The following is a 20,586-nucleotide window of genomic DNA, read 5'->3' as shown; positions in this document are numbered from 1 at the left end:
GAGCAGTTAAGTAGTTTTTCCACATCAATTACTGTCCATTATAGAAGAATATACATATAATTGAAGTATCTACTTAAAATACATTGTTCTGAAAAAAAAATCTAATTTCGCCAAGAGACTTTAATCTTTTCAGTTCTCACCAGTCCCTCATATGAACCCATAGCATTATGCTTCTCACTTTCTATTAATGATTATAGCATTTTTTACAGTATATAACCTCAGTAAAGTGGGAGTCCTGCTTTTATGTGATTTTTCTCCACCTAGACGAAGATCTGTTAGATTGTCACCAAAGATGTTAAGACTTCCATATGAAAACCAGCTTTGTGTTCACATGTACTTTCTCCAGACTACCTACAGCTGTGATAGTTATTCAGATTTCCCATAGAGAGATTTTTCTTTCTGGAATACAAGACATTTCCTTATAGATGTTTCTCAGGTCTCTATTGCCACTGCAGAGAGAATGATGTCTTTGGAAACTCTATCCAGATGTGCTCCATACAGAGTTCAGTCTACAGTAAAATAGTCTGTTAAACAGCTGGTGCTGTTTAACGTCTTTGTCAACAACATGGACAGTGGGATCAAGTGCACCCTCAGCAAGTTCACAGATGACACCAAGCTGTGTGGTGTTGTGGACACGCTGGAGGGAAGGGATGCCATCCAGAGGGACCTTGACAGGCTGGAGAGGTGGGCCTGTGAGAACCTCATGAAGTTCAACAAGGCCAAGTGCAACGTCCTGCACATGGGTCAGGGTAATCATAGAATCATAGAATCGTTAGGGCTGGAAGGGACCTTCAAAGGTCATCTAGTCCAACCCCCCTGCAAGGAACAGGGATATCTCCAACTAGATCAGGTTGCTCAGGGCCTCATCCAACCGGGCCTTGAACGTCTCCAGGGATGGAGCATCCACCACCTCTCTGGGCAACCTGTTCCAGTGTTCTACAACTCTCATGGTAAAAAATTTTTTCCTAATATCCAACCTGAATCTACCTCCCTCTATTTTAAAACCATTACCCCTTGTCCTATCACAACTGGCCCTCCTGAACAGCCTCTCCCCATCTTTCCTGTAGGCCCCCTTGAGGTACTGGAAGACCGCTATAAGGTCACCCCGGAGCCTCCTCTTCTCCAGGCTGAACAGCCCCAACTCTTTCAGCCTGTCCTCATAGGAAAGGTGCTCCAGCCCTCTTATCATCTTCGTGGCCCTCCTCTGGACCCTCTCCAACTGGTCCATGTCCTTCTTATGTTGGGGACTCCAGAACTGGACGCAATACTCCAAGTGAGGTCTCACGAGGGCAGAGTAGAGGGGGAGAATCACCTCCCTCGACCTGCTGGCCACGTTCCTCTTGATGCAGCCCAGGACGCGGTTGGCCTTCTGGGCCGCAAGAGCACATTGCCGGCTCATATTGAGCTTCTCGTCCACCAGTACTCCCAAGTCCTTCTCCTCAGGGCTGCTCACGATCCATTCTCCGCCCAGTCTGTATTTGTGCCTGGGATTGCCACGACCCAGATGTAGGACCTTGCACTTGGCCTGGTTAAACTTCATGAGGTTGGTACGGGCCCACCTCTCCAGCCTGTCGAGCTCCCTCTGGATGGCATCCCTCCCTTCCAGCGTGTCGACGGCACCACACAGCTTGGTGTCATCGGCGAACTTGCTGAGCGTGCACTCCATGCCACTGTCCACGTCACCGACAAAGATGTTGAAGAAGGCCGGGCCCAACACGGACCCCTGAGGGACGCCACTTGTGACCGGTCTCCACATGGACATCGAGCTGTTGACCACTACTCTCTGAGTACGGCCATTGAGCCAATTCCTTATCCACCAAGTGGTCCATCCATCAAACCCATGCCTCTCTAGTTTAGAGAGAAGAATGTCATGCGGGACAGTGTCAAAAGCTTTGCACAAGTCCAGGTAGATGACATCCGTTGGTCGACCCTTGTCCACCGATGCTGTCACCCCATCGTAAAAGGTCACCAAGTTGGTCAGGCACGATCTGCCTTTGGTGAAGCCATGTTGGCTGTCACCCACCACCTCCTTGCTCTCCATGTGCCTTAGCATGGTTCCCAGGAGAATCTGCTCCATGACCTTGCCAGGCACAGAGGTGAGGCTGACCGGCCTGTAGTTGCCCGGGTCCTCCTTGTTCCCCCTTTTAAAAATGGGGCTTATGTTCCCTCTCTTCCAGTCATCGGGGACCTCGCCAGACCGCCACGACTTCTCAAATACAATGGCCAGTGGCTTGGCAACTTCATCCGCCAGTTCCTTCAGGACCCGCGGATGGATCTCATCAGGTCCCATGGACTTGTGCACCTTCAATCCCGAGCACAAGTACAGGCTGGTCAGCGAATGGATTGAGAGCAGCCCTGAGGAAAAGGACTCTGGGGTGTTGGCTGATAAGAAGCTCAACATGAGCCGGCAAAATGTGCTGGCAGCCCAGAAAGCCAACCATATCCTGGGCTGCATCCAAAGAAGCGTGGCCAGCAGATTGAGGGAGGTGATTCTCCCCCTCTACTCTGCTCTCATGAGACCCCACCTGCAGTACTGCATTCAGCTCTGGGGTTCCCAACACAAGAAGGACACGGAGCTGCTGGAGCAGGTCCAGGGGAGGGCCACGAAGATGATTCAAGGGCTGGAACCCTTCCTGTGAAGACAGGCTGAGAGAGCTGGGGCTGGTCAGCCTGGAGAAGAGGAGGCGCTGGGGAGACCTAGCAGCCTTCCAGTAGCCAAAAGGGGCCAGTAAGAAACCTGGAGAGGGACTTTTTACAAGGCATGTAGTGATAGGGCAAGGGGCAATGGCTTTAAACTGAAAAAGGGGAGATTTAGATTAGATATAAGGAAGAAATTTTTCACTCAGAGGGTGGTGAGGCACTGGAACAGGTTGCCCAGAGAAGTTGTGGATGTCCCATCCATGAAAGTGTTCAAGGACAGGCTGGATGAGGCTTGGAGCAACCTGAGCTAGTGGAAGGTGTCCCCACCCATGGCAGCGGGGTTGGAACTAGATGATCTTTGAGGTCCCTTTCAACCCAAACCATGCTATGATTCTATGAAACAAAGAAGTCGTTACATTTCATCTCTCATGACTTACCTAGAATTTCCAGAAACCTTCCAGTCATTGTACCCCTGAGCTTACATTTAACTCAAAACTACTGTTGGATTTTGGCCCATCAATAATTAAATGTGCATACAGTCAGTCAGCCGAAGGACAATCTGAAATTGTATGGCTGTACAATAGCTGAAGCTTGCAGTATGCATGTTCCACAGTGTATCTTCCACCTCCACTGTCCTGTTCTTCGAGGGAATTTAACTTCTAGAGTAGCATACCATGAATTTTATCCACAAAATCATTGTTTGATAGACAGTTACAGTTTCTGTCTTGAAGCCTCCAGCCCTGCTTCCAGCCCCTTAACATGCCATGGAAGTTGTAGATCACACTTGTCAGCAGAACAGTCTTTTCTCAAATGAGTACTTCCTATGGGCAATTTCCAAATCAAATGCTTCTGTGGAGGAGAGACTCTTGGAGTGCTCCTGACCTATGTTGAAGTGTTTGGCTCTTCAGGACTAAACCAGTACTCTTCTTTTAACATTTTCATTCCGTGGAGTTTGCCAAGATATCTGAAATAACTGACATTATCCAAATTTTTAATGTGAAAATAACGTCAGCTTATTGAATCAATATTTAAAACCCAAGTCAGTTACTCGAATCAGACATAAAACATGAAGCACTATCTAACCAACTTCATTAATATCTGTCATTCAGTTTGTCTTCACATCGGTTTGTGTTTCCTTTTTGTCTACTAGAATATCTGAGTGCGCCTCTAGATGTAAGTCCAAGGATGGAGCCCTGTCTGGGACTCTTCTGGGTACCAGGTACATCTGTCGCTTTCGGCCACAGTTGCTTTGTAGGAGGTTTTTGGTCAGTTTCTGAAGTACCTCTCTGCTGCAGACTGACCTGCGGTTGTTGGTTTAGGATGACATTGAATATCGTGTTGCATGAACAGGGTGTAACGTGAAGTTATCTGGGAGTGTTCAGGATACAAAGCTGTTGGGACAGCGTGTAGTTGGGAATAGCCAAACCTCGTGCAGTGCACCATCCCTTTTGGGCCCTGTTCCTGGAATGAACTGTCTCCCGAACTAAAGCCGAGTATTGCTGGGAAAGAGCCAACTGGTGCTGTACAAAACAGAGCCCAGAAATGAGATGATTATTAAGCGGTGGGGAGAATCAGGGACCCGGCTTGCTTGACCATGGCCCTCAAGCATGCTCCCTAGCCCCCTTCTTATCTAGCAGTACAGACAAAGACTTTAGGTAAGCAAAATCCAAGATGAATTACGTAGTTCTTTAGGGCTTAGTGCTAATGCTTCGGACAGGCCCTGTGGTTAGGCTTCATCTTCCCTAAAAGCCACACTGACTGCAACAAAATACCCGCTATAGCATCCTTTCCTAAGCACTGCTGCTGTGTTTAGTCAACTGCCAGAAGTAAAGCAAATGGGCTTGGACCGAGGGAGAATAATCACAGCTTACAGGTGGACTGCAAAAGGTATTTAAGTAAATGTTTTCAAAAGAGGTTGAAGATTAAAATTCCTGGTGATAAGTGCTAAAAATAAGTATCACTTCGTAATAACTTTTTCAGCTTTCAGTATAAAGTTTGCACATTCATTCAGCAATCTACTGTGCGGAAGCTTTACGCTGTGCTCTGAAGAAATGCTTACTGAAAAAGGAAATTATTGCAATGTGATTTAGAGCAGAACGATTCCATTGCCATTTGTGTTTGTAAACAGCAGAGTCCACTATAAAGCAGCTGACATTTGCTTTTTCAGTCAGGCAGTGCTTGTTCAGTCAGCTTGTATCGCTGAAATTGCAACTCCACGTCACAGTAGAGCAAAATATAAACAAATATTAGCAAAATTACCATTTGGGATTTGTATGCACTTGAAAAATGTCTTCCTCAGAGAAAAGGTGAACTTGGTGGAGTTACAGCTGGTCCTGATACGTAGTCTGCTTCCCCTACATGAAATATGGAGCATGTTGAGACTTAAAAAAATGGAAGTCTAAACAAAAGAGTGGAAATGTAAGTAAAGATACAACTTAAACCTTTAAAATTATACTATCTTTACCAATACCTGCTATGAATTCTTATAACACTAACTTAAAACTAAAAAAGAAACAACGCTAAGCTAGAGAGAGTTCTATGTGTGTTACGGAAATGGATATAGAAGAGAATTAACTTTCCATAAGGGTGCACATCTAGAAAGCTTGTTTCTATAATTATGAGACATAATCTGGTACCAATGCTCTGGTTTTTTACTTAATTTCTACTTAATATTGCTGTTGTTAAAAAATATTATTTCTCACAAAATCAGTTTTGTTGGCCAATTTTTTTCCAGACAGCAGTGTGAGTCCTAAATCACATCAAAAATTTCAATTATGTAAGTGTAAATGAGAAGAGAATCTGCCTCTTGATATGATTTTGTTTTGTTTTTTTTGACTTGCCTTGCTACCTTAATCAGTCGATAACGTCTGTGAACACACCTACACATTGCATAAGTAGATCATACACACTAAAAGCCCCTTGGCTATGTCAAAACACAGAAACTGAGGCCTAACTGATGCCCTATCAGCACACAGCAGTCCTACCAGTGTAATTAAAACCAGTTTTAAATCAATTTATTTAAGTCTGTGAAAACCACTGTGGGTGCAAACCACCATGTGACACATGTCTGCTTATAATTCTCTCTTATCTGTTGATCTTAATTCTGTAATTTACACGCAAGGTCTCATAAAGCAATGACAATAAATGAGGTATTGTGCCAAGGTAGACATTATACACAGAAAGATAAACACGGACCTTTGAGACTGTGGTTCTCCTCAGGATATACGATAATTACTTAAAGGAAAAGTGTTCTGTCATCATTCAGTTCCAAACTACCAGTTTTACTTTATGTAAAACACAGAAGTAAGCTTGTGGGCTCCCTGTTTGCACTGTTCCCACTGTCCTTCTCAACCGCTTTCCTTCTCACACCTACAGTATTTTTTGAGTCTTAGTTCTAAAGATTTTCAAGTATCCTTTTTTTTTTTTTGTTCCAAAAGCCCTTAATGGATGTGGCTTTCAGCCTGTTTCACTCATTATTTCTTGTTTTCATTACAGCATCTGCATTACAGATGCAGCTGAGGGGTCTTTTTCTAGTTTGCTGCTGTGAAAGAACAACTCATCACTTAATTACAGGCATGCTTGAAGCCTCTAAAGTTAACTAAGAAATTATATGTCTGTAAAAATAATTTTTATAAATTAATCTGATGATATAAAAAGAAAAAATATTTTAAATTTCTATCCTATTGCATTGTCCAATTACTCTTTATTAGAAATATAAATGTGTCAGTAAGCAAGTGGTCCAATTGACTATACACTGAGGAGTTTAATGGATTTCTTAGCTGCAGAAGACTGTTACAACATGTTCCGTATATAAAATAGGTCATTTACTTTAAATGCTGGATGCCACATTGCATTTAACATACCCAATTATGAATAACTCATTAGTTTGATATTGGTCTTCCAGGTCTCTCTATGAACTAATTCGAATTTACTAAAAAAATGCTTTAAAATCCACTAGGAAGAAAATTAAAGTGTCTTTTTGTAGGGTGCTCCATTTTTTTTATGGTCTGAGGGTGATTTATCCTTGTGGAATAACGTGAAACAGGTGCTTTTCCTGAAAGATTCATGAGATCACTCCTACATACTGATGTCTGGCCTTTATGACATTTCCTAATACTGGAAGTGCTAAATATAGACAGAAGGAAAGTACTGCAGAGAACAGCATTTGCCCTGATGAGATTGCCTGTTACTCTTCAAAAAGTACAGTCAAGAACAAAATGAACTTAGTTCTACAATACATTAAGTAGGCACGCAGCTGTATTACGACCTCGATTAACAAAACTATGTGCCCACAGTAAAAGACAATAAAACTAGTAAATCCTTAGAGTAATTCCAAAGTATAGATGAAGTATACAGAAAGCCTGATGACTGCAACAGTTGCATATTTTGAACCATGTTTTAATGGACTGTTAAGGCTCTGGGATTTAGCTGAGTGATGGCGCTGCATATTGCTATGGAATGCAATCATGGCAATAATTGCACATGATACTTCACTGTGGAAAAGTCAGTTTTCTTACATAGTGTCAACCTACATGATAAGAGTGACTAGTATTTGCTTGTTTTCTCAAAGACGATTACCACCTGGGTCTGGAGCAATGACCAGTTAACTTTAGAAATAAATGCTAAATCATGATTGTCAATGACGAGTCCCACACAAAATATTTGCCTTTCATAAGCACTTTCATCTGGAGTTTTAACTCACTGCTCGGATGGTCTGTGTATTGTTTTCTCTAGAAAGTTATGAAATGGTTCTGTAATGCCTACCTACATACTCCTTCCTTAATTCATGCTAACTTACTCAAGGGGATCACCTTGTAAAAAATAAATTAACTTTTCACCCTGACCTCTACATTACAACTTGAACAGAAGTCTAAGTAGTGTTTAATACTTCATTAGCCTCATATATAATTGATGTGAGGTATACTAATAATGTTTTGCTCATAGGCAATGTTAAATGAGGAAGAGGAGGTTTGGAAAAGAAACCAAATAATTACAGACAAAAAGCAGAAATTCAGTAAAAATGCCAGACAGCTGGGCAATAACTTTGGCAATAAATTAGCTTGCTTCCAGCAATTTCAGGTGTTGTAGCTGTAATTCTTAATTCTCAATTAAATACCTTAAAAGCATAAGACATTTATATGGGACTATGATATTTCAAGTTATTTAAATACCAAAAATCAAGAGGCAAGTATTTTATGCCTAAATCACAACAGATGCATGTACCAAGACGTTTCAAGTAAAAGAATATTTAAGCATTTCATACCGTTTTTCAAGTCTCACTGTAGTACCCAAGTGAGAAGCCTGTGCACCACAGGCTCCCTCCGTAGCTACCGGAGCGAGAAAGGCACTTCCCCAGCGAAATTTTACAACAGCGGAGATACTAATCGCCGTACAGCAGTAACAATTTCTCCCTGTTGACTAAACAGGCACCTTAAACAACTATTCTCCTTCCTGATGTGTCTGCCCTAAGTGATCGAAGACAGGTGGAACAAATCTGGGCATTCAAGTCTGCCATAAAAAACAGGTTCTGCTGAAATCAACAGAAAAACTAAGATTAAGATAAAAACAGCTGTGCTGTTTTGTAGGAGCAGACCACCCACAAATCTCCCCATCAGTAAGATTGTCAAGTGCTTAGGACTGTAGAGATTGTGGATTTAGGAATCTAGTTTTATCCACCTTAACTTGCTCAGTTGAATACATTTAATGTATGCAAATATACTTAATAATTTCACGCAGTGGCAATTTTGTGCATCCAGAATGAATACCACAGTGACTATCCTGTACCGTAAAATGATACAGCAGCTAGTCTGAAACTGAGGGGAGCACCTGCTGCAATACCTAGCAAATACTCTGCCTGCAAGCAGAAAAATAATAATCTCCAATGCTTCCATCCTACTGAGAAATTAAGTCAGAAACACTACATTACCATGAATACTGTGTTTCAATTACTTGGTAGTTCTTGCAGAAACAGGCTCTTGATCAGGTTTAGGTCCTTCACTAGAGAAACTAGAAAACATGCAAACCATAATAAGGTTTCTAGCAAGCAGACAAAGCTGCTTAAAAAATACACCATCTACAGTCTTCTGAGAATAAGGAAAGGAAGTCGACTTGGCCTATAAATATTTTTATAATTATCAAACAGCTTTCAAGTGGCTTGTAAGAAAGGAGTTCCAGTCTATTATAATTAATTCTAAAAGACAGCTGCCTTCTGTGTGCTTAGTTTCTCCCTTTCTTTCTTCACTTTTGTTTTGTTTGTCTTTACTTAGATGTTCAGCTTTGTTTTCCCTTGGATCATAGTTTCAGTTGTTTTCAGCCTCACAGTGCCTCTGTAACTGTGGGACCCAGAAAAGACTGGAGGCAATCAAAAATATCGTTTGATTTATTTTACTGTAATGAGCCTTCTTTCACACCACTATACCACAAGCAGAAAACAGTGGTGAGACAAGCCTCGAGTAGAACATAAGTATCTGACTTGGCACTGTACTGCGTGATTTGTACAGCCCTTATCTCCTGAGGGTCAATGCTCTTCACCAGAGGATGAGGATCTGTTCCCCTAAAACTTTAAAGATCTTTGTTGTATTGAAATACAGCATGCTATAAAGAAGTGCAAATACACCAAAAAAAGCCATAGTCTTTGTATTTTACAATTTCGGAAAAAAGCTGCGAACAGATTTTCCCATGTCCAACCTTACAGAATGTAAGAATCACAGTCTTTGAAATGGTCTCATAAATTGTATTTGTGTAAGAATTGAACACGTTTTTAGAAGAAATAGTTTATTTTTATATTAGAATAAGCTAATAGTGAAAGAGCTTTTAGAGAGAAATAGATACCAGTATAAAGTACAGTCCAACTTCCATTACTTAGAAAGGATGTTGAAATAGAGCATCTAAATCCCTCAATTTATGTGTCCAGAAGAAAAATCACTGAGTAAAACTCAGCTCTTCTTCTCCAGCTTTGATCTACAGAGCTACTCCTAAAAAGTGTTTTAATCCTACCCAACATATTACATTTTTTTTTATAAAATCAGGTCATCATATCCAGATCCTTCCTTAAATTCTTTTCTAGCTATCAGTAACCACTCCTGACTCGTGAAGAACACTTTCCTCCAGCAATACAGCACTGTCCTTCTCCTGATGAGGGCTGTCCCTCTCTACCTGCAGTCCCTGCAATGGGTCCTTCACCATACGCTATCTATGGACTACGCCAAAAAGGAGGGTATGTAACACAATAAACCCCACTGATCCATGGGGTGGGGGGTCGATCTGTATCTACCAGTAGAAGAACAGGGATGTTCTGAAACACTACAGTGCAGCAAGTTAAGGTAACTGACCTTGCACTTCCAGATTTTTTTCTTCTCCTCCTCGATGCTTGTCAGTGAGTTCTTAGCAATGGATATCCTGCCAAAAACCAACGGTATTTTGTAATTCCATAAGGACATTGAGATCTGTCATGGAACTAACAAAGGGGAAGTAGATTAAAACCTGATGTTAAACTCAAAGACACTAAATAAAAGGCAGAGTAGATAATTCTAGACAGTTTTTAATAGGAGAGCTGCTCTGTATGTTCTGTCTCATAACAGCCAATAATCCAAAGACAACAAGATGTGATGGACACTGCAGGCAGAGAATGCAGCTTTCTAGGTAAGAACAGAGGATACCTGTATAACTGATGCATTACAGTCAGCTGTTGGACACACATGTAGGGCAGGTCCTTACTTAGAAGGACCGCTGTATGTACATGATCAGGAAGAAAAAAATGGATATACACAGAAGTGCACGGAAGGAAACAGGTAGGGATAATGAATGGCAAAGCAGGAGGGAGTGGGTCTGTGAGCAGCCTCTCGCTAGAGCCGATCCAGAGAACAGGCTTAGGTATCTTTAGACAGCAGAAAGGAGATGAGAGCTGGGCCTGAGGCTGAATAGGATACCAGCACGAGTTGACAATAATTCTGTGGTCATCCTTAAGGTTGGGATACACATGATTTCTCATCCAATGTTAATTCAACCTATACTGTATATAAAAGCATGGTCTGTAATTACATATTATAGTCCTTTTTTTTTTCATGTGAACCCCTTGTCTATAAACGTACCACATATCGATGTTCTAATGCTTCCTATACCTCTAGTTGTTAGAAGGTGACACAAGGTGAGATAAAAGATGTGATTTGTAAAGGTCACTTGTAACTGCAAGTGGATCATTCCCACAGTCACCCACCATGACTACAGGTACAATCAATTAAGCTAGCTTGGCTGTGCACGACTTGCAGTTTTAAGTGTCTTTGGAAAACCACTCCTTTGAGTTGTTACTGAGAAACACGCCAGTGTAGAAACACAAATAATCTAATAACCAGAATACTTTCAGCCAATAGAGACTAGCAAAGCCCTATAAACACTTTATTGATTGTAATATTTTACCTGAAAAATTAATAGAGACTATCTTAATTTGGACATGCAAACTTAGAAACCTGCTTTTCCATAAACAAAAGGGACACTACCTTTGACAGTACCCAATTGATTCCAGGTGGTCATCATTCTTCAAATCAGACACTTCAAATCTACACTCAGGACAGTAGAACAGGGAAACAGGACTGTGCTCAAAACCATGCCTTCCTCTGTTTCCCCATCCCACCCCTGAACTGTATCAGCACGTCTACTGTCTATACTACCTGGACCTATGAACCTTTTTTCAGAGATTAAGCTGGCATTGAAGAATCCTGCATGTGAAAATCAAGGAAAATAACATGGCTAAAGGAATACAAAATCCTATAATACATTTTCACCAACTCTGACTTGGGATAAACAAAGCTGGACATAGTGCTGGTCCTGTCTGTGGCCATATTTGGTGCCTGAGGCTTGTATCACACAAAATAATCTGAGCAGGAGTGTATCTATCTTTTCCAAAAAGCAGCAGAAAAGATTCAAACTGATAGAAAGATTTGAAAAATAAAATTTTGATTTATTGAAAAGATAAATGGGATACACATTTCACAGTACAAGGAGAAAAAGAACTACTTGAGACAAATAAGTATTGTTAAAACCAGCAACAAAGCTAAGAAGCAAGAACAAAAACCACTTAAACCAAAAACAAAGAATAGTTCTTGGAAGACTTAAATACTGTGAAAGTATCCAGTAACGAGCAAATCTGCACTATCAGTGGCACAAACTGGAAGAGCTAAAGGGACTTTTGGATGTCTAAATACTATGATTCTGATCCTCATAAAAATAGAACATACTTTCTACTATCTCTGGAGCAATACAAAAGATACACCCTCTGCTTGAAAGAAAAAGCTATCAATGTTTCTGCTTCAGCAGGACTAGTCGCAGGCAGTGATTTAATTACTAACGATCGTTTCTCTTTTTGATGCATAAACCCAAGTCCCACACGGTGAGATTACACATTTCAGCCCTGTCAGCGATGATACCTACACAAACCTCATTACGAGAGAGGAAAAAAAAAAGGAAGAGAACAAGGGTTTCTATGAGGAAAGACACAGGTTTTTCTGCTACATGTAAACAACTCCTCAACATTAGCAAATCAAATGTGAAAAATTATCCAAAATGCTAATGCATGCTGAATTGGTATTTCTTGTTGCTAATTCCCTTCTGGCTAAAGACATTGTCTGTCACTGTCCATCCAAGCATCCAGCTTTGGGACATGTCTCTAGCCAACAAATTTATTCTACCTTCATACTCATTTTTCTTCTTTCTTTGTTAAAACGTGATCGGAACTCTACCATATACAAAACCAAAACCAGCTCCTCTATGAAAGAACTTACTTTCCAAAAAGTACCAGTTTAAGAAAGCCCGAGGTGGGAAAACTGATTATTTAAAGATCCACAGCTCCCACCTCTGGTTTCGGTCTGTAGTTTTGAGCACGCAAAAGGTGGTGGTTTTAAAAACGTTTGCACTGTATTAAGAGCTCACCGTTTACTGAAAAATCCCAGGGTTGTCCACGCACTGACCCTTGTTTATCAGGCATTGTGCTTCCTTCAGAAATCTTAATGGCTTTCCTGAAGGCCACGGAAAGTTATCCCAGTGCCTGAACGAGGAAACAACCTCCGTTTTACCTTTCCGGAGCCATTTATCTTTCCACGGAGCTTATTGCCCCGCCTCGCTCTGGCGGACAGGTATTTTCACCAGCCGAAATTCATGTCCCTGCACGACAAACGCGCTTCCCGCCGGCGGCGCCGGCAGTCTCCGGCTCCGCGGCGCGCCCGGCGGGGCGGCCCGGGCCCGCCGCCCTCCCGGCACGGGGGGACGCGACCGGCGGGGCACGGCGGCAGCGGGCAGGGGGCTAGCGGTCCCCGCACGGGGGGACACGGCCGGCGGGGCACGGCGGCAGCGGGCAGGGGGCGAGCGGTCCCCGCCGGAGCAGCCCGCAGCCGCCCTCAAGCGCGGCGGGCCGGCTGGACTTCTCCTGCGGTGGGGAAGCGCTCCCCCAGCGCCGCCACCCCCGGGCCAGCCGGGTCTCGGGCACCGCGGCGGCCCTCCGCTGGCGAGCGGAAAGCCGGCAGCCTCTCCGGGAGGGACGGTGTGAATAACTGCTCGAGCCCGCGGTAAACACGGCGCGTTCGTGCCGCCGCTCCGCTCCGCCGCCCCGCGCAGCCCGCAGGGACGGCGGTTTCCAGCAGAGGAGGTCGGAGCTGTGTTCGTCTGCCCCGAGTTGAAGGTCGAGCTTGTGCTGAGGGAGCTCCGCCACGAGCGGCATCCCACGGAGCAACATGCGGGGAGTGAGAGCGGAGATCCGGCTGCGCCCTCGAGGGGCGAGAAAGGAGGAGAGGGCGACTCGCTGGGAGCTGGCAGCCCCTCAGCAGCCCCGGAGTGCCGCAGGCTCAGCGGGGGCCGAGAGGAGGAGAGTTCAGAGAGACTCGAGACATTTCTTCACCAAAGAGAGCCACGAAGGGGTGAAGGCAGCCATCGCAGACAACTCTCGCTGTGACATGCCACTGCTGTGTGTTTGTAGCCCTTGAAAAGACACACTACAAAGAAACTGGTGTAGTGCTGAGCACTACTGCGTGCTACTGGGGCAAGACAGACAATTCGCCCTCCTTTGCTAGTTTTTAAGCCTTTACCAAAGTGAGACGACAGTGTTTAGGGCCTGGGATTACTCTGTTGGCTTCTGTCAACGGAAGCAGCAAAAAAGTGATGGCGTTTTCTTTTTAATTTGATATTTGTTTATTCATAGATTCATAGATTTCTAGGTTGGAAAAGACCTTAGAGATCATCGAGTCCAACCGTCCCTAATCTCCCATTAAACCATATCCCTAAGCAGTTCATCCACCCTTTTCTTAAACACATCCAGGGATGGGGACTCGACCACCTCCCTGGGCAGCCTAAGTACGATACTTTTATTATTGAGTAGTTTAAGAGTTTCAGTTACCACTGAATCATGAACATTCAGGAAGGAAAACATTGGTGAGTATCCTCCCTGTCAGAATTTGTGTCTCATTTATTAAAAAATAATGTAAGAAGGCAGGAATATTACCCACTGTCAACAATAGAAGTTTTGTCACTGATTTCAATGACGGTTGAAGATGTGCAATTGAATCTCTCGATCAGTCTCTTTTTAAATGGATATGTGTGTCCATTTATATTTTTATGCAATGTTGATCTCTTTGGTAAGTAAATGGAATCTCTGTTTCTTAAATCAGAGGTTATTAGATAACCTAATCAATGCCTTTATTTCTGGACAGCCTAAATTGTCCAGTGATCAGTGAGATACTGTAGCAGCATGCGTGCTACTTTGACTGTCGATAATGTGAAGACCAGATAGATGACTTCTATATTCACACTGTAGATCCAGTCCCAAATAATGGGAATTTTTAAATTAATCGGAGAAAGAAAATACTTTATTTCATTTTGATGTATTGATTCTTCTTATCATTAACATTATCCTGTATTATTTATTTTATCAAGTGCAAAAATAACCTAAATATTTTAAAATAAATATTTTTAATGTGGTTAATGCTGTTAGATCAGCTAGATAGATAAAATCAGATAGATAGAAGGAAAGAATGCCTGTACTGACTAAACCAGGAGATACTGTTTCACCAAAACTTTTGCCTAGTACGTATCAATGAGATTCAAAGTCCTTGAATGAGGAGGGCATAAAGCACAAGGAGAAACCCACCTAGACTTACTAATGACATTGCAACTTTTTTTCACAGACAAAGACTTTGAAACAACAATCAAAAAGCTTTGTAAGTAAGATGAATTCTGTTTGAAAGTAGGCCCAACTATACTAACTCACAAGATAGCTTTTGAAAGGTGCTCGAGCCAGTTTAAAGAGCCAGAACTTGCCAGAGGCCTTCATCAGTAGTCCAAATTAAAATTTATTACAGAGAGTAATTACGTGTAATTTCATATTAAATTAAAATGCACAGCTAAATCCAGACAAGTATTAGTTTGACAATATAGGAAGAATACAAATGTATGTACATTGTTATACAAATGGGTAGCTGTAAAGATAAATGCATGATATTGTTTGCTGGAAGAACGGAGAGGACCCTGTAATAAGTACTAACCTAACTGAAAATACAGGTGCTAGTTTCTCTACTGTGAGTGAATTCTACTTGGTAATAGGGAAATGCCAGGAGAGCTGTCATGGCTCTCAGACCTTGAGATGCTAACCGAGGGAGTATCTGCCAGCTCCATGCCAGGAGCAAGTGTTCCTGTGAAGTTGAAGCACTACTTTTGCCGCTCAGGATTTGTTTTCTTTGCTTGTTTTCTTTCCCAAAGGAAAGTCTGTCTCAGCAGTCAACGAACAATTGATTCTTCATGAATCGATGATTTTTCAAGAAAAGAAAGAGGAAAAACTTTATAGGTTTTGATTCAATCCAATATACGGTGTTTTCTGTGTGAAAGAGAGCCTTAGCTTAATTCTTTCTGTCTTATTTTCCAGGGAACCCACTTTAAGTCTTTGAGCACTATAAGAATGTATTTCTTTAATCAGAAAATATTTATTTCCCATTAAATCCCTGAGTTACAGGAAAGGGATTTTATCCATCTGTTGACTTGAGACAATGTAGCATAGTGATCCACTTCAAAAAGTCCCGAATTAATGAAATGGTTAATAAACACAGTTTTGCAGTAAAAGCCAAACCATTTTAAGTGAGAAGCCCCCCAAAATGTCTGAATTTATTCACTTTCTTATTAAATTGGTTTACTTAAGTGACCAGTGTCCTTACATATTTTCTCTTTTTCTACAGAACTGAGAATTCCTTAGGAAGAGACCATTTTGTTCTCAGAAACACATAGAAGTCTACAATCTGATATGACGTGATTTTCTAGGGCAAATTTTATGAGTTCAGCGAGAGTTGATGTTGCTCCTGTTGTCCTGAAAATTACAGTTTATCAGCCACATTCATTAGGCTCTTCATATCTGGGCATAGATTGTTGAAATTGTAGTCGATGATGTAACAATAAGAAATAAACCTAACTGGCAAGCAATAATCCTCTCCGTAACTTTGCCAGTTTTGCATATATATAATTTCTTACTTGCTTTAGGTTTTTGGCTAGTCTTGTCAAACGATGGAGTGATTCAAGGGAATTGAGTTAGGAGACAATCTGTCAAGGTATTAAGTCCCTAGAAATAGGAAACCACTTAGCTAGTCTTAGAATATGTCCTGTGTCTCAAACCCAAAGATATTCAAGCTAATTTTTAATTTGCCTATGAACAGTTGGTGCTTTTCCCTCACTTAATTTTTTCATTTAATCAAATAACCTTCTAGACCTGATTTTTTATTAAAAATATTAATGCACTCAGCAAAAATTCAATGCCACTTACTCTAATGGGACCAGAATTTGGCCTTTCTATGTGAATATCATTTTTATTCCCCATCAGAAGTGATTTTATAATGACTACCATAACAAGATAATCCATCAAGGAACTGATGACAACTGCACTTAGTAACCTATTTAACAGATCCAGTTTGACAACTATTACACATTAGCGCATGACATCAAAGCAGGGTGTAACTTATATTAAATTAATATAACAAACACATTTGATAGTGGACCATAGATGCTTGAGAAGGTTTAAGGTGTTAACTTACGAGCAGAAGAATTGTTTGGTGTTGGAGTAATACTGTCTTGTGACTGGAATGGAGAAAACACCTACTGCTTATGAAGGTAGTTTGATCATCAGATTCAAGTAAATGCTTGAATTTGTTTGCTAATGGTACTTGGAGCTGTCTGTTCGTGAAGAACTTCACCAAGATTTAATTTCATGTGGTTCAAGAATAGGCATATGACAGTAACTGTCCCTAGAAGAGACCACATTCAAACTGGCATCTTTCAGTGCACAGATTGCCTGTTTTGAGATGATCATTCAAGTTTTACAGGGAAATACCAAATACCAGTGTCTCTGTTCTGTTTTGGAAGAAAAGATCCAATTTTTAGCATGTATTTCTGTGACGGGAATGGAACTGTGATGAGTGAAATATATTATCATAGAATGGTTTGAGTTGGAAGGGACATTGAAGATCATCTAGTTCCAACTCCCCTGCCATGGGCAGGGACACCCTCCACTACATCAGGTGCCTCATCCAGCCTGGCCTTGAACACTTCCAGGGATAAGGCAGCCACAACTTCTCTGGGCAGCCTGTTCCAGTGCTTCACCACCCTCAGAGTGAAAAATTTCTTCCTTAGACCTAAACAAAATCTCTCCTCTTTCAGTTTAAAGCCATTGCCCCTTGTCCTATCACTACATGCCCTTGTAAAAAGTCCCTCGCCAGCTTTCCTGTAGGCCCCCTTTAAGTACTGGAAGGCTGCAATAAGATCACCCCAGAGCCTTCTCTTCTCCAGGCTGAACAGCCCCAGCTCTCTCAGCCTGTCTTCATAGGAGAGGTGCTCCAGTCCTTGGATCATTTTTGTGGCCCTCCTCTGGGCTTGGTCTAACAGGTCCATGTCCTTCTTATGTTGAGGGCTCCAGAGCCCTCCAGGTGGGGTCTCATGAGAGCAGAGTAGAGGGGCAGAATCACCTCCCTGAGCCTGTTGGCCATGCTTCCTTGTATACAGCCCAGGATACTTCTCAAGCCTGTCAGAGTCCCTCTGGATGGCATCCCTTCTCTCCAGTGTGCCAGCCACATCACACAGCTTGGTGTCATCTGCAAACTTGCTGGGGGTGCACTCAATCCCCTTGTCCATGTCACTGACAAAGATGTTAAACAGCACCGGCCCCAATACCAACCCCTGAGGAACGCCACTTGTCACTGGTCGTCACTTGGACATCGAGCTGTTGACTGCAACTCTTTGAGTGTGACCATCCAGCCAATTCCTTATCCACCGAGTGGTCCGTCTGTCAAATCCATGTCTCTCCAACCTAGAGACAAGGATGTCGTGTGGGACAGTGTCAAATGCTTTGTAGAAGTCCAGGTAGACGATGTCAGTTGCTCTTCCCTTAACCATAAATGCTGTAAACCCATCATAGAAGGCCACCAAATTTGTCAAGCATGATTTTTGCCCTTAGTGAAGCCATGTTGGCTGTCACCAATCACCTCCTTATTTTCCATGTGCCTTAGCATAGTCACCAGGAGGATCTGGCCCATGATCTTGCCAGGAACAGAGGTAAGACTGACTGGCCTGTAGTTCCTCAGGTCTTCCTATTTTCCCTTATTAAAAATGAGGGCTATGTTTCCCCTTTTCCAGTTGCTGAAACTTCACTGGACTGCCACTACTTCTCAAAAACGATAGATAGCGGCTTAGCAACTTCATCTGCCAGAAAATTATCTTGCAAAAGTGTAAATAGCAATAGCCATGGTCTTAATTCCAGTGAAAGATTTGTTATACATACGGTATTATTAATAGTCAGGAAAAAGTTGCAGTTTTTCTGGATCCTTGGAAATATTTTTTATTTGATACAACATTTTATCACAGGAAAATTTCTTTTCCTGCAGGTAATCAGAATTTAGAAACTATTTCATAAGAAATGCTTAGAATTATTCTGCATCTTATATATGTACTACTTGCATTTAAGTGTTGCCAAATATTTATGATATGTTATGAATTCATATCTGCTGTACCATCTTTAAATGCCTGTTTTTTTAAAGAGTACAAATCAGGTATTTCAAATTTACACCTACTTTTCAGGTTCAGTTACAGGAAGCTTTGGATCAGTGTGACCGTTGATTACCTTACAGGCACAAGTGAATCTTTCAGGGAATAGAGGAAATGCCAAAGCCTGTAAGTAAGATGGAATGGTTGTAGCGTGAAAAGGCATGCTGGAGTTGGTCAGCGGGGGGAGTCCACAGTAAAGCAGCTTTGTGCATAGGGCAGAAGAAAGCAGAATTTATTGGCAGAGATGCAACTTGTATCAGCAACATACATTCCTGACATTTTTTAAATAACTCACCTTACCAAACAGCATAAGTGAACTACCTTAAGGACACCTGCCAGAATGTGTTGGATCTCTCTATAGGATTTTGCCTGGCTGGTTATTTCTTTATTCTTCTGTATCTTATATTTTAGCAAACAAAATCTTATTGTATAACTCTGACTCTTAATTTCACTGGTGTTAATTATCTAATCTTGGAGTTTGCTATTGGTATGCAGTAATACACCTGAAGTATCCCTTTAAACTTATGTTGCTTATGAAGTTCACTTTATGCTTTGCCTTCACTACAAAGAATATATCGAAGTATCTGTCACAGCCATCCCTCCTTAGAAGAGTAACAACTTTTACCAGCAGGAATTAAAAAAAAAATAGAAACAATACTATCCCAAACTGAACCAAAAAACTCCGCTGTATCAGTCATAATGTGGCATATTTCTACAGTTGGAGTGGTATAACAGCTTGCCTGGAAATTTGGGGAGAAAAAGAGTAGCTGGAAGTGTAGTTACTGTTGACGCAAAGGTAAGCAACAACTTCTGCTAATGCTAAACAACCTCTCTGAGTTGCATAAGCTATAATGAAGATCACGGTCTGACAAGTACAGCTTGAATTGATCAGCTTTTAGACAGTTTCCATCCAGAATAATGTATTCCATGGGTTTTCAGCAGGAAGGTAACCATGTGAAGCTCTGTCCTATTTCAGGTAAGCCCTTCTTGTATTCTGCTGAGCTGTCTTGAATATCTATGCTGCATTGCAGATCTGTGGTACAGATGGATCCTGACTGATTTTTTTAGTGCTGGGAGTGGGATGGGAATATGTCATGCTCACTCACCAGTGGCCTACAGAGTATGCTGGCATTTATGTATATGTACGACTTAAAAAGTACATTAATATTCCCATTGACTGCATAAAATTAATTACTTTGGTTCATAACTGTACTCAAAATCTTGCACTTTCAATCAGTCCGAGCATGTAATGCTGCACCAATGTATCCTATTTCTGTCAAAGCCTCTGTGTACTGCATGACTATGGTATATGGTGATAATATATAGTAATAATAAATAATATTAATATATAATTTTCTAGCCTTGTAAGCCAACATTAAACTATCTGCAAAACTTAGTCAATATTATCAAGGGAGACATAAACATGAGTAGTGTCAAAAGCGTCAGCGCAGAACGACTACATTGCTTCTTGGAGACACTCAAGAGCTGGATGTTTTTATCCTCCTGCTGTGTGACTAAATAAATGCTTGTTTTATGACTGAAATGTAGTTCTTAGAATAATGAACATCTGGAGGTCATGTAGGCCAAGCTTCATCTCCTTGGGGATATCAGTGTGAAGATTTTTTTTCCCTTATCTAATTGGAATTTCCCATGTTGCAGCTTGTGACTGTTGTTTGTAGGCGTTCTGCTGTGTACCTCTGAGAAGTCTGGCTTCATCTTTTCTACACCCTCCCTTTAGAGTTCAGCAAGGTAATCTTTCCCTTGCTTTCTCTTTTTAAGGCTGACCAAACCCTGCTCACTCAGCTTCTCCTTGTACTTCATGTGCCCCAACCCCTTTATCACCTCGGTGGTCCTCGGCTGGATCTGCTCTGCTATGTCAATGTATTTCTT

Source organism: Tauraco erythrolophus, chromosome 1 (assembly GCF_009769465.1).
Source record: "Tauraco erythrolophus isolate bTauEry1 chromosome 1, bTauEry1.pri, whole genome shotgun sequence".
NCBI lineage: Eukaryota > Metazoa > Chordata > Aves > Musophagiformes > Musophagidae > Tauraco > Tauraco erythrolophus.
This window is presented reverse-complemented; position numbering follows the sequence as displayed.